Source organism: Triturus cristatus, chromosome 5_2 (assembly GCF_964204655.1).
Source record: "Triturus cristatus chromosome 5_2, aTriCri1.1, whole genome shotgun sequence".
In the NCBI taxonomy this organism is placed as follows: Eukaryota; Metazoa; Chordata; class Amphibia; order Caudata; family Salamandridae; genus Triturus; species Triturus cristatus.
In genome coordinates this window covers 261575307-261590852 of record NC_140588.1, presented here as the reverse complement: position 1 = coordinate 261590852, position 15546 = coordinate 261575307, and positions in this window count along the sequence as shown.

Sequence of the window (15546 nt, the reverse complement as noted above, 5' to 3'; positions counted from 1 at the left end):
ACAAGAATCTGAACATGAAGATTCATATCAGCAATGTGTTTAAGGGAGCCAATCACTTGATGAGGACACTCATAAATATCAAACCATTCTTTACACAAACTGATTTCAAGCAGGTGGTCCAAGCGCTTGTTTTGCAGAGGTTAGACTATGGCAGCGCTACGCTCTGTGGCCTCCCCAAATATACTCTGGCTCCACTAAGGGCATCCCTAGACGCTGCGGCTAGGCTAGCTACATGTACCAAAAGTAATGCGCACATATCCCCAGTCCTAAAATCTCTTAAATGGTTGCCCTATGAAGCTCGAATTCAGTTAAAGACAGCCGTTCTGGCGCACAAAGCCCTCCATTTCAAAACTTCCAGTTACCTAGGGCAAAAGCCAAAAGTTTGAATTATCCTGTGGTGGTAGAGACTCAAGAAGCGCTAACACTTTCCTCTTGAAACCACACATCTTTAGCAAAAAGAGAACCTGCCACCGAGCCTTCTCCGGCTCTGCCCCGAAGATATGGAACTCTCTTCCACCAAAAGTATGCAGAATCTCCTCCACGATTGCTTTCAAACTGAAAGCCAAAAGATTCCTAATGAACAAGTTCTTACCTTAATTGGGTTTGGATCAAGTCACTGATCCTTCAACCGTTAGACCTTCAGTGGATGCTACTCTTCTTTAACTCATTGTGTGCCTCTCTCTTAGCCCGCTATGTACCTGGTATTCTATTACTCTCCTCTGACCCCTTGTCCTGTAATTTTGTAATTATTCATGTTTGTTATTCTTACTTGATGTCGATAATGTATTTATTACCTGCCTTCCGTCCTTTTGTAAAGCACTCTGATATCCTTCCTGATCTTGTTTACGCTATATAAAACTTTATAAATAAATAAATAAGACATTATGTATATATACCCACAGGTCTCCCCAGGGGTCCTACCTTGCTGTGTTACTGTGCCGGCCTAAAGGATGACGTCAGCCCTGAACTTTATACATAGATATTATACAGGAGATGTCAGTCCTGCTGTTTAATCGTGCTGTGCTTCCAAGAAGCCTCATGCATAATGTATGATATTCGAACTAGGGAAAACCCATATTCTGAATGCAGTGTTGTATCTAGGTAAAAGGTCAGTGCCTAAGAACTGTTATGTATGTAATGTGGGAAAGAAAATAGGTGAAAGGTTGTGGTGTTACCTGCGGCTTTATAAGGTACCTATATGGAATATAACACACTGGTAAAAACAAAAATGTCATAGGGCTAACCTATCCCCATATACCACTTGCTGGATGAACTGGGATGTGATATCAGGTGCTTGATGTGGCCTTCTCTGAAACTATGTATAATTTAGCAGAAAATATGGAATGCGATGACATCCATGAGTGGACTTGCCACGCCCCCATCTTCTTCGTGACAATATTACATAAAAAACTGGAAATTACTTGTGACACGAATCACTGGAATAGGTGGATAGACATTGCACTGTGACATCAGAAACTCCAAACATCGTCCTCTTATGAAGATTGTCTTAAAGGTTTAGCAAGCTTTGGCAATGAATGAAATGATCCTTTACAGACTGCTAGACTAGCAACATATGTTTGACTTGTATTGGGGCAACTTCATTCCAAGGCCGAGGTACCATATTTGAAATTATCCCCCTCGTTCTACCTGTCATTCTTCCTTTTCCTTGTTGTATTTATATATATGCATTCTCCAGTGTTGTCAATCATAGAACAGCTAAGATTTCTGAAAATGTAATGTGTATGCTTCCATGCTTTAAATGGTAGCATCAGTTTATACGAATTGAGGACACTTTGAGATGCTTATTTGTAGAGCACAGGATGAAGAACAACAAATGACACAATATGATATGCAGAATTTGGGTCTGGGGTGGTGTGTATTTGGGCAGCACAGGGTGAGGTGCACCCCAACAGCACTGGGTGATATGCACAAGAAGAGCATTAGAGATGAAACTCATGTGAGCACAGAGTGATGAACCCCAGGGGAGAACTTGGGGCCTGACAAGGGGGAGGCTCGGCACTCCGGCGGCATCTCTGCAATGAGAATTTTCATTCTGGACATTCGGTCCAGAGGGTGGAGACTCCCCCACGACTGCAGGACCTCCTCCATGAGGGGAGGCTCTTTGTGAATCTGTCTTTGGCGCTTTACCTCTGGGCATTTCAGTTCATGTGCTTTTTGTGAGTGTCAGGTGATTTGTTTCATGAGTTGGCTGGATGCTGCACACCAAATAACATTGAGAGCTGTATTTATTCAGGCAGAGGGTGAGCTAGGTCTAAGTTCTACTAAATGGTTCAGAGCCTGAATACCAGAACCTTTTCAGCATGAAATGGTGTGGCTGCTGCTACATGCCGTGCATCTACCTAATGAGGAGGTATGGTAGAGGTGGCCCTTGACCTTTGGATGGTTTTGCATTAAAACGTTGCAAACAGGGTAGAGTCTTTGCTCTTCAGCCCCTTTGATCTCCCAAGACAGTCAAAAGATTGTTCAGATAAGATGGGCTTATTTGTACTGATGACCAATCATTCAAGACATCAGATTTTTAAATTGAATTCGCACTGCCAAGGGTAGCCAATGTAAATCCATCAATCAAATCAAACTTTATTCAGCCGAAAAAACAGCCAGGAAAATCTGCACCAAGAACAATTCATATAAGTTAAACCATGGTTAAAATTTCAAGTAAGAAATATGTATAAACATAAAAACACAGGGCCTCATTTATGAGAAGTGACGCATCCTGCGTGAAATCAGCGATGTGTCACTTCTCAGTGCGCCCTCCTTGCGACATAATGGATGCATCATGTTTACTGTATGACACATTATGTCGCAAGGAATTACAGATACGTCAGTATTTCTGACGTATCTGTAGGAGCAAAAGTAAACCATTGCTGGAGTGTGTCACAAAAGTGACGCAACTCCAGCAATGTGTCCTTTCACATGGGGCAAGCCCCATGTGAAAGGGCCTGCGTCAGTCTTACGCCTGCTGTGAGGCAGGCGTAAGATATTGACGCATTTGCACCCAAGAAGTGGCGCAGTGAAATCTCGTAGATTTCACTGCGTCACTTCTGCGAAGCTTACTTACGTGGTAACGCCCACCCTGCATATATTATACCTGACGCAGGTATAATGTAGCGCAGGGGTTTGCAAAGTGACGCATCTGCTTAAATGCGTCACTTTGTAAATAGGGCGCTACAGGAGGCATGTTTTACGCCGCCAATGCATCACAAAAAGTGACGCAATGGAAGCACAAAACTGTCGCAAGGCCTCATAAATAAGGCCCACATTTAAAACAGCATCGCTTATTTATGAGCCCTTGCGTCACTTTTACACCGCTGGTGCATCACTTTTTATGACGCACCTGCAGGGTAAAAAATGCACCATGTTGCGTCATATTTACAAAGTGACGCATCTAGGTAGATGCATCAGGGGCTCATTTATGAGCCCATGCGTCACTTTTGCGCCACCGGTGCATCACTTTTTGTGACGCACCAGTGGCGTAAAACATGCGCCATGTCGCGCCATATTTACGAAGTGATGCATCTAGGTAGATGCGTCACATCATAAATCCCTGCGCTACATTATACCTGCGCCAGGTATAATGTATGCAGGGTGGGCGTACCCCCGCAAGAAAGGGTCGTAGGAGTGGCGCATCTATGAGATTTTGCTGCGCCGCTACTGGACGCCAATGCGTCAAAACCTTACGCCTGCATCATGGCAGGCGTAAGGGTGATGCAGGCCCTTTCACATGGGGCTTGCCCCATTTGAAAAGAACATTGCTGGAGTTGTGTCAAGCTTCCGACACAACTCCAGCAATGCGCGACTTTTTGCGCCGACAGATACATCAGTTATACTGACGTATCTGTCCTTCCTTGTGACATGATGCATCATATTATAAATATGAGACATCATTGGTGTCGCAAGGAGGGCGCACTGAGAAGTGACGCATTGCTGCTTTCACGCAGCAATGCGCCACTTCTCATAAATGAGGCCCATCACTTTGTAAACCCCTGCGCCACATTATACCTGTGCCAGGTATAATGTATGCAGGGGGGGGCGTTCTGATGTAAGTAAGCCTCGTAGAAGTGACGCAGTGAAATTTATGAGATTTCACTGCGCCACTTCTAGGACGCAAAGGCATCAATATCTTACGCCTGCCTCACAGCAGGGGTAAGACTGGCATAGGCACATTGAAATGGGACTTGCCCATGTTAAATGACTCATTGCTGAAGTTGCGTCACTTTTGTGACACACTCCAGCAATGTGTAATTTTTGCGCCTATAGCTACGTCATACTGACGTATCTGTAACTCCTTGCGACATGATGCATCATATTATAAATGTGATGCATCCAGCATGTCGCAAGGAGGGCGCAATGAAAAGTGACGCATCGCTGTTTTCACGCAGCAATGTGTCACTTTTCATAAATGAGCCCTAAGTGAGGTGTATGCATGGATAATGACTTTTGGGGCTCCATCCTGCTGAGAGCTCTGCACAACTACCTGTTGGCTTTTCCTCACAAAAATTCCCATGAATTGGTCCTTATCCACCTTCTTCCTCTTGATTCAAAGCCCCTTGTTCTTTGAGAAATCAATGGCCCTCTTCGAGACCTGCGTTTCCATATTAATGGAATTAATGCACAGATGTAAAATATGTGGACTGTGGTCGCTAACACAACTTGTTAGTATCTCATAATCCGTCAGAATTGGGACCAAGTCAGATGAAAGCATTATGTGGTCAACAACACTCCAATTTCCAGAACTGCTGAAAGTCGGGGTAATAGTGGTAGACTCAAAGTGTTACGCAAATACCATGGGGCATATTATCAAGCACGGCGATTAAATTATGGGCTTGATAATATGCCGCAGAGAATTCCAATAGAAGACCAGGTTCACACCAGAACATGGGCTTCTCTTGGAATTCTCTGCGGAATATTATCAAGCCCATTATCGCCGCTTTAGTGGCAGTTTACTGCCGCTAAAGCGGCGATACTTTTAACACCGTTTGTTGATAATATGCCCCCATATTTGTAGACAGAATAACCCTGTTCAGTGCATCCTCATAAGAGATATGTCTAAAGTGTGTGATCGTTACGTCTGTGTTGCCCTGTAAGCAACTAGTAATTGCAGTTTTTTGGATTTCAAGTACAAATGTTAAAATCCCCCATTCAGAGAATCAGAGTCTAATTTGTCTGTTTGGCCTCCAGTTTTAATAGATATTTCTCCAAGTCATCATCATCCTTAGACACTGATAAATCAAACATGTTGTGACAAAAACTTATCAGCAAAATATTACGACTTGGAAATTAAAAGACAACTCTCAAATGTGGCCCATTACCGTAAGCTCACATGCGATCCCCTTCCAGACATAAAGAAAAAGATACACCACGTCACCAAACAAGCTCAAACCAACAACATTATTTCCTCTACGGAATTTTCTTTTCTAAATAATACCCACCCACGTACACCAGTGATCTACGTTTTACCTAAGATCCACAAGGACCTTCAAAATCCCCCTGGGAGACCCATTGTGTCTGGATGCGGTTCCGCCATGGAACCTTTGGGGAAATACATAGACGCTGTCATTAAAGAATTCGTCCCGCTTACTGACACTTTCATAAGAGACAGCATGGATCTCATCAAGACCATTGAAGACAGACCTTTTGATGTAGATACGGAATTAATGGCTGGTTTGGACATAGAGTCCCTTTACACGAACATCCCACATGAAGAAGGACTTCTAGCCATCTTTGAACTACTGGAAAACAGACCCAAACCTACTCGCATTCCAACAGAATTTGTCATGGACTTATTACGCATCGCCTTAGAAAATAATTATTTTTTGTACAAAGAGGACTTCTATCTACAAATAAAAGGCGTATCGATGGGAGCATGTTTTGCCCCGAATTTTGCCATTCTCTTTGTTCACAGACTTAAAACCTCCCTTATACTCTCACCCACCAACCCATTTCGACATCAAATTTCCTTGTGGCGCAGATACATCGACGATGTCCTTCTACTCTGGAAAGGATGCGCCGCCACTTTAGACTGTTTTGTTAATTGGTTGAACAATTCCCAAATCCATCTGAAATTCACTTGTGAACATACTACTAATGACTTGCCGTTCCTAGATCTGACCATACATGCTGAGGAGGGATTGATCGGAACATCACTATACCGGAAGCCAACCGAGAGAAACACACTGCTGCATTACTCAAGCTACCACCCACGTGGGCTCAAAGATGGGTTACCTTATGGGCAATTCCTTCGGATTCGGAGAAACTGTAAATGGCGCAAAGACTATTTCAAAGAATCCGAAGTCCTATGCAAGAAACTCACAGACAGAGGCTACCCACGTAGATTGGTTTCACGGGCTCGAAAGAGGGCATGGTACTGCCATCGTGATCACCTACTTACACTCCAACCTAAGAAAACCAATTCTCGGATTCCATTTGTTTCCCAGTTCAGTCCGAGTAGTAACCAGGTCAAGAAAATCATTACTCGAAATTGGACACTTCTACGGACGAACAAATCTTTTCAAGAACCGCCCCTGTTTTCATATTAGCGTGGCAACAATTTATCCAACCATCTGGTCCATGCCATCACTTGGCCCAACAAATCGACCACAACTAACACCATTACCTCGAGTTGGGGTTTACCGCCCATACTGGGTCATTACAAATGTCAATCATGCAGCGTTTGTGAATTAACAACCAACACCCAGGATTTTAAATTCAATAACCAATCACATGTCCTGAGCACATTTACTAACTGCCGCTCACAGAATGTGATCTATGCCATCGAGTGCCCTTGCAATCTCATCTATATTGGGCAAACGACACAGATGATTAAACAAAGAATCATTCAGCATAAGAGCAGAATAAACTGCAGGACCATTACAGCACCTTTGGTCTCATATTTTCTGGAACAAAATCACGATGTTCTGGACATGAAATGGCAAGTCATTGATCAGCCCCGCCTGCCTCCCAGAGGGGGGAATCTACAAGCTCTCCTTGATAAGAGTGAATGCAAATGGATAACTCGTTGCAACTCTGTACACCATGGGTTGAACACGATTGATGAGTGGAACAGTACTATCCATTACACCACCTGATGTTTTGCCCTTTCCAGCCCCTTTGATTTTGCCAACATGTATTCTCACCCAAATATCCAGATATCCTTACCCATTTTTCCTAAAAATGTCAGTTCATGCGTATTCTGATTTATAAACATTGTTGTTTTTCCACATTTCACTTGTCCATTTCTCCCAGATGTCAGTTCATGCTCATTTCTCCACATAACGTTGTATTTGTTTACTACGATTGAATTGTTCGTATTCTTGAAATTGTCCCCTCACTTTGGTCTCCCGTCTGCCGTCCGTGGCTGCCCCCTTCTTTCTCTCTTCCTTTCCCCCCCCTTTTCTTTTCCCTTCTTATTCCCCTTCCGTGCCCCCTCCCTTCTTTCACCCTCTGACCTGCCTTGGCTTCCCCTTGATTTATGCCCTCTGTTCCCCGCCCTCCCTCCTGCCCTCCCTGCCTTTCCCAATCCTGTAGGTGTGGGTTTGATCCCCGCGGCCCCGTATAATTCGTCCCTTTCCTTTCCCCGTGCACTGAGCGTCCCTAGCAACCACTGCGCTTGCTCACACACCCCCGGTTACCAGCTTGCTGACTCATACCCCTCCTTCCGTCCCCTGCGTCCTATAGACGGCCTCTCCGCGTTACGCTAACCCCTCCCTCATATAACAGGTACTGTGGTTCACCACACAGTCACTGATCGTTCGAAGGCTGCACACGTCCGTGGCTCCTCTCATCCCCGCTGGATTTGTTCCGCTCTGGATTCATTCTATGACCCGCTGCTGATCTCCGATTGACATCGCGACCGCAGCTTTACTCCTTAATCATCGGGTAAGCTACACCATGTCCCTGCGCGCTCCAGCCTCACACCCTGCGTACACAGCCGGTAACCTCCTGCCCTTTTGTCCCCAGGCTGTATACCGTTCCTCCCCCTATCCGGACCCCTGTACCGATTGTCCTCCCTGTGAAGTTTCGTCAATCCAATCACACGGGTGAGTTTTCATATCCCTTGCCGTCCTTCCTTTTCCCTCGTGGTCTTTTCCATATCCACTTCTTAATTTCCCCCCCTCGTTTCCCACAGAACCTCGAGGGAGAGAATTCCCTCCCCTCGCTCGTCACTGTGCAATCTATCCACAGTTGAAGTCCCCGGTCTCTCGTCAGCGCCTTCTCTTCGTGCGCAAGGTAGGCTTCCAGTCATTGCCTGCCACACCATGACTTCTTCTTTCTCTTCCTTCTTTCAATCTTTTTTCCCCCTTACCACCCCCCTAACGCTCTCCACTTCCTCTTACTAAAATAGAACCCCTCCTTTCCCCATCACACCCCCCTCTTCGCCCCCCCACCTCTCTCCCTCCCCCCTTTCCTTTTCCGTTTCTCTTCTAACCCCCCTTTCTTTTCCTGCCCCAGCCTCCTTTCTCTTTTTTCCCTTCTGTCCACCGCTCTGATCTAGAAATTGTTTTTTACAGAGCACTCCCAAATTAGGCGACCCAGGTCCTGATGATGATCCTAAATTGACAGGATTGAAACGCCGTCGACCACTATCCACCAGCCCAAACATCTTTGGCGCATACAAACTTGGTTCATGGAAATAATGAAAAATACCATTTATACCATTGAGAAAATTGTTATATGAACCTTTTTATTGTATATATTGTTTCTTCTGCGCCGCTTGCTGTGGGTTTTTTTCACGTTGTCACTTGCGCCGTTGTTTCACTAGCACGAGCACTTTGTACACCTTCTCCACTAGGGTTGCCTGAGTATTCATACCCTGTTGTGCTCTTACTACTACTTTTTGAAATTCTTTTGATCTTCTGAATATATGACGCCTATTGGCGCTTTTGGAAAAAAAAAAAAACAACCTTTAAGTCTCCTCTCTTTTGTTTTTGCCTTGTGTAATGCATTGTAAATGCGGCGCATCTATTGTGGCGCAAGAGTAAACTTTCGTGACGCAACTTCCCTGGCGCATCCATGCTGATTTGCAGGGATGTGCCAGGAACATAAATCTGCCCCAGAGCGTCTTGGATTTCGGAAAAAGATGATTCCCAACGACCACTGGTCTGTGTGCCTGCAGCCTGTTTCCCATACATGTCTGGGCTGGGTGACAGCTACACTTTGTGCATTCCCTCTAGACATCCACAAAACAGGAAGGGCTGGCTGTGACAGGAGATTCATCTGCATTCATATGCATAATCATGGTCTTCCTTGGCGGGAAGGGGGAGAGGTGACTCACACTTACATATGAATATGCTGCGCTCACACAAAGTGCTGAGCTACCCCCTACTGGTAGTCTGGAGAAGCAACTGGGTTGAAAGGGATGATTGTGCACTTCAGAGAACTCCTCTGAAGTCACCTCCTACATCAAAGGCACTTTTAGGTTTATGTACCGAGGCTCTGACCCTATCAAATCAGTACACTACTGGATCTGGGAAGAACTCTGCTGGGGTAAAGATTGCTGTGCTGAAAGGTTTGCCACTTTGCTGTGACTGACTGTTCTGAGGAAATGCTTCTCTGCTTTGCTCAGCTGCCCTGTGCCTGCTCATATCTGCTCTACTGAGGACAAGTACTGGACCCTCTCACTTTAAACCAGAGTGACTTCAAGGGCTTGCTGGCTTGCTGGCTTGCCTCCTGTTTTCTGAAGTCTCAAGGATACAAAGGACTTCCCGCAATCCTGCTGGAGCTGCTGGACATATGTGATTCCTAACCTTACTTAAGGTGCCCCCTAAAGTCATGAGCCTCAGTATTTGGTTCTGCAGCTGATTTCTTCAAAAACCGACGCATGGTCACCACTGTGCTAGTCAGAACCAATGCACTGTCCCTCGACACCGACGCAGTAGCTGCCTGATGACAGTGTATCCACAGTCTGTGCAGCTGGATGTCAACACTCAGCTTTATGATGATGCATTGCATCCACTTCAACGTAGCTTGACGATGACGCAGTGACCCAACTGCGTGGAAAAGACCGATGCATCATGCCCGCAAAGTTGACGTTTTGCTCCATCCAAGGTACTTTTTCAGTAGACCCTGCATGAGTTTTGCAGCTGGCTTGCCCTCCACTGCTGTCGGCCCGAACTTTGAATTTGCGCTGGTCCATTGCGACATTAAATAACCTTTTGACCGCTAGTGACTTCAAGGCACTGTTTTCACATTTAATTCATACCTCGACTTCAACTGATTGGATTTTTATCGTCAAGGTCTTGTTTTACTAAGATAAATATTCTCTATGTTTCTAAACCTTTGTGGAGTCTTTTTGTGGTATTTTCCTTGAGTTATTATAATTAAAGTGTTACACAAATAATTTACACATTTCCTCTTAAGTTAAGCCTGACTACTCTGTGTCAAGCTACCAGAGGATGAGCACAGGTTAATTTAGTGTGTGCATCTGACTTACCCTCATTTGGGAGGTGGTCCCTATTGGACAGGGTACAAATCTCTGCCAACTAGAGACCCAATTTCTATCATCTTCCTTCCTGCATTCCGTTTACCCTTCTCTCTCAATATTACTTTCTTTCAGCATTATTCCATCTATTCTTGACTCCTTTTTATGTGTCCTTCCTTCCACCCTTCCTCCCTTTTACCATTTCGTCCTTTCACCATTCTTACTTTCCATCCTACCTTCTCCCTTTCCCGAAGTTTTGCCACCTATCTTTCCTTTTTATCTACCCTCCTTAACTGTTAGTCTTAAGTGTCTCTATACTTATCATAGTGCTTACATTTCTCATTGTATGTCCTCTTTCCCACCATTTCATAATTTCTCTTTCTTGATCTCCTTCAATGTACTTGAGTTATTTAGCTGCATTTTGACCCCACTCATAAGCAATGCCTTGTTAGACACACACAGAGGCACATTAATCAACACTTTGCACCACAGAAAAACAATGTGATGCAGAGCGGCGTTGGGGCTTTTGATGAAATTCTTTCTTTCCAGTGCAAATTATTTTGTGCAAAAATAGCCCTAAATGTAACACAAAATTCTTCATACTGCTTTGCATCAAGGGGGAGTAAAATAGGTAGTACCTGAAAATTAACACACAATGATACAAAGCCCTGTCTACAAAGACCCAGAGGCAGATGCTTAGTAGGAGAAATCTGTCAACATTTCCTAAATTTACATGTGTGCTGCACTGTACAACAGACATCAAATATGCGAACATTTTAAAAGTGTCTCTAGGTATAGGAATTTGTTCTCTAAGGGTTGCCTTCCAGTACAAACCAAGCACTATATCTTAGTAGGTGTGATCTGCTTTGCTCTCTCCCTCAAGTACATCACTGCGCATCAACCAAGCTACATTGCTCTATATGTTAATAAATCTCCCCCTTTTCTTTTGCATAAAAACTTGCAGAGAGAAGTTATTCAGAAAGAAGTAATCACATTTTAGTGGTGTTCAGCCCATGATGTCAGTGGAAACTCATCTTCCTGCCTGTAGCTGGTAAAGTGGAGCAGTACAGGACAACACTGGCTGAAAGGCACACAATCAAGTTACAGCTCAGTCGGTAATGCCTGGCCATATCAATTTTCATGCATAGAGGTAACTGGAAGAAATTTGAGGGCAGGTTTACTAAGCCCTTTCCTCATATGCGTGTCAAGTAAATCGAAAGGGTCAACATAATTTTTACCAAGCACTGCAGTCATACATTTGCATTGGATTTTGAGGACAGCCTCAAGTTATGCAAGTCCTGTGTTGAATAAACTTGCATCAAACAAGTTGTAATACACAGCTACCGTACTGCTATTGACAAACTGCAAGCTGCATTGACGCAGAGTCACACAGTGTATGGCGCTGTGAATAATGCTTCAAAAAGCTACACCTGGCCCTAGCAGGTGCAAGTACTCATGCAAATCTCTGTTATACATAGATACTGGGCCACAAACATTTTCCACATCATTCCTAGTCATGGAGATACAGCTGATTAGAATGAGTTGACACCTGTGTCAGCAACAGAGGAGGAGGAATGAGAGGATATTTCACAAGTGGATCAGCCTCATTGAGGTGGAGGCTGTCAAAATGCACCATTTGAAGAAGTAGAACATTTTGGATATGTTGCAAAAATTGCTCCTAATCTAGAGCCATCAACTTCACAGTCACATGCTTTTCCAGCCCATGTGAAATTACTTGGGGTACTACATATTTTGGTATCTGGTTAATTTCAGATCACCACTGCCAGGGTAGTAGATATATCTGAGAGAGCATGTTTATCTTTTTTGGCAACCAGTACTGGATGCCATCGTTGAAGTAAAACCTCAGTATAGCATTTTCAACCATTTAGGTTAGAGCAAATCAAGGTGGAGGAAGGGTTCTATGAAATTGCACCATTTCTATATGTACTTGGAGCTATTGACTGCACCCATGATCAATTGTTCCACCTGATGTATCTGCTAACATGTACCCTAATCAGAAGCATACCTATTCCTTAAACGATGAAGGTACCTCAATGTGCTCCCACAAACCCTTGCGTCAGAAGCTGCCACCTGACCTCTGCCCTGACTTCTGGTTGTGTCCGGAGGTGCTTAAAAGGGGCCATCTTCTCCCATAGCGCGGGTCGCGCCCGGTCGAAGCCCGGGCCAAGGGCAGGCCCGTCCTTGCCCATCAGTGCCAGGAAGAGGCAGGGCAGGGCCACCCCCCTTGGCATCAGCACAGCCTCTCTGGTAAGACTTTTCTGGACTATTAAATAGACTTTTCACCATCCAGTATTATCCTACTGTATTGTATAGTCATCAATAACCCTCCCATACTTACTAGCAGGAGCCAGTGGTGGAACCAGGAATTTGTAACCCAGTGACTGATTTGAACAACAGTGTAAGCCATCTATGTACTGTAATAGTCTCTGCAGCACCGGAGACATCTTCATTGTGATTATTGACTTTTTAATTTCCCCTCTTTAAACACTTATTTGTGTTCCTCCTAACCGACCCATTTGATCGTATCTTGTTCTCCAGGTACAATTATAGTTTTTTTTCTAACTCTCACTCTCCCACACTCTGCTTATTATAAGGGCACGGCTATATTCTAAGCTCTGTTTGATTCAGAAACGGGTAAGAAGCGCTTGTGTAACAAAACATCCCCATTTACTCTCCTATGCCCCAAACCTCAATTGATAGGATGCTCCACAAGGCTATTGGGTGATAACTTCCGAAATAGAGATGACTGAGAGGTGCTTGTCTTTACCTCCAGATATTTTTTGCCCAGTCCCGAGTCATCTACCTTCCAAGCCGTAACCCCTGTATCTGCTTTTAGGCCAGTAGAGTTTATACCCAGTCCATCACAGTCCCCTCCACATTCACCCCAAGAACTACCAGTGAAGACAGCTACGCGCAAAGGTGGAACCACCACTAGTCTAGCTAAGAGCAGGAAGTGCAAGACTGGAAATGTGGTAGGAGCTAAGAGGAACAAAAAAATGGAGTCAACATCTAGGGGAATTAAACTAGTTAGCACTGGGGGAGTAATAGAAAACCCCACTAGCCCATGGGTAAAATCTGACTGTCCACCTTGGGTGAGGAACCTGGAGATCCAGTTGAGAGCTATTGTAAAGGAAGAGCTTGCTCATCTACTTAATCACCTAGACACAGGACACTTAACGGGGCATATTAGGTACACTAACACTTCTGATTGTATCATCCAAGCCCCAGGGAAGAAGAAAGACTGTAGCTGTGTAGACCAAAACACCTCAGGCAAGCATGGTCCCCCAAGGGTGGCACTCCCAAATGTGTCAATGGGAGTTAGTAGAATAGATGCTGATAGTACTGAGACAGCGGAAACCACTGTGTCCCATCTAGAGAGGCCCAAGACCTTAGGACTGCTACTGGCCCCAGGAGCCCTATTAATGCAAAAGGGATCCATAACTTTGTCTCCCATATGGAGGACCCAAACATAAAAAAGCCTACCCAAATAGAGCCCAGGGCAGGCAGGGAAGGGGTGGACCTTGTGGAGGCTATAAAGAAAGACTATGGAGTAGTGACCCTCCTGACTATAAATCTACCTCCAGCCTCACTTCCATATGTCATTATACTGACATAAGTACCCGAGAATAACGATGGCCAGAAGGAAACGCAGTTGGACCTAAGGAACAAATAACTTTTTTGGCTGGCCAGATACAGGCTGTTTTCCTATGACCGAGCAGGAGAGATATTAATGGTCGGTAGAGTTGGCTGGGTGGGCAAGAGACCCAAGACAACACAAGGGGATTGTATTGTTATTAATTTTAGCAATTCGCAGACTGTTCACAATCTAGCAGGCCATACCTCCAGTCCCTATGTAACATATACAGGGCCCACACACTGGACCATTTTTACTTCTATAGTTGTAGCCAAACTAGGACCACTAATGCCTGTGCTACAGCTAACTAGTCTTTAGAACAACCAACAGCGGGTCCACCCCCAAGATCTCTCCTTTTTAACATCTCAGTGGTGAATAGGTTTGGGATTTTATAGGAGGTGGACTGACTTGTGTGGAAAGGTGGACTTGCACCAAGTTATGGGTCCCGGGGGTCTGGCAGGGAACTAAGGGAAACCAACAGTGGTCAGCTGAGCCAGATCACTCCTTGTGGTCATGGGGATGATTCAGGGGTACCACAAATCAAAAACCAGCAGGGAGCCATTGATTCTCACGGGATTTATGTAGACTTGTCTAAAACCCAGTGCTGACAGCGCACAACTCCTCAATCTTTGGTCCATCCAGGAGTGGTCCTCCCACAGAAGGTGTGGAAGTAGCCCCCAGAGCCCAGAAGGAGGACGCCCAAAGCCCCGACTTGAACAGCCTTAATGCCCAGGTGAAAACTTTAACCCTGATCACAACCTGAAGGTCTTATCCTGGAACATCGCCATTGTGAAACGTAAACTCCATTTCCCAGAATGAGGGCTATTCATAGGCAAATATGATGTGTGTATGTTTCAGGAAACATGGGCAAGGGATGACATTGTGAGGATGGGATATGCAACCTAAAATGTGCTGGCCACGAAGGGGAGGAGAGGCAGACCCTCAGGGGGCTTATGTACTTGGGTTGCCACGCACCTGGGTTGTATAGTGGACCACTTGAACACCATGACTAACGACATTCAGTGAACAATACTCACTTTCTCATACAGCCTTAAAATTGCCTTTATCAACATCTATTCCCGGCCTGTAAGCATTTGCCATGAATCACAGACCTTTGAACAACTGAACACCTTTATAGGTATTGCCCCACCGAACACAAGGCTAGTCATAGGGGGAGATTTTAACTGTCAATTTGAGCCCCTTGCTGCCCCTACTGATGCTCTTTCTAGCGACGAGGATCGACATTGGCTAATCCCTGATCCCCAAATCCAACCAATAAAGGCCTGGCCCCGTTGGCACTCCAAATCAATGCAGTAACACTAACTCATTCCCTGAGAGCGTGCAATGGCCACACCAAGTCAGATAGACCAGGGAAGCTAACCTTTAATAGAACTGGACAATCCTCCCAGCTGGATTATATTTTAGTAGAACCAAGATTATGGCAGTGGGTGGC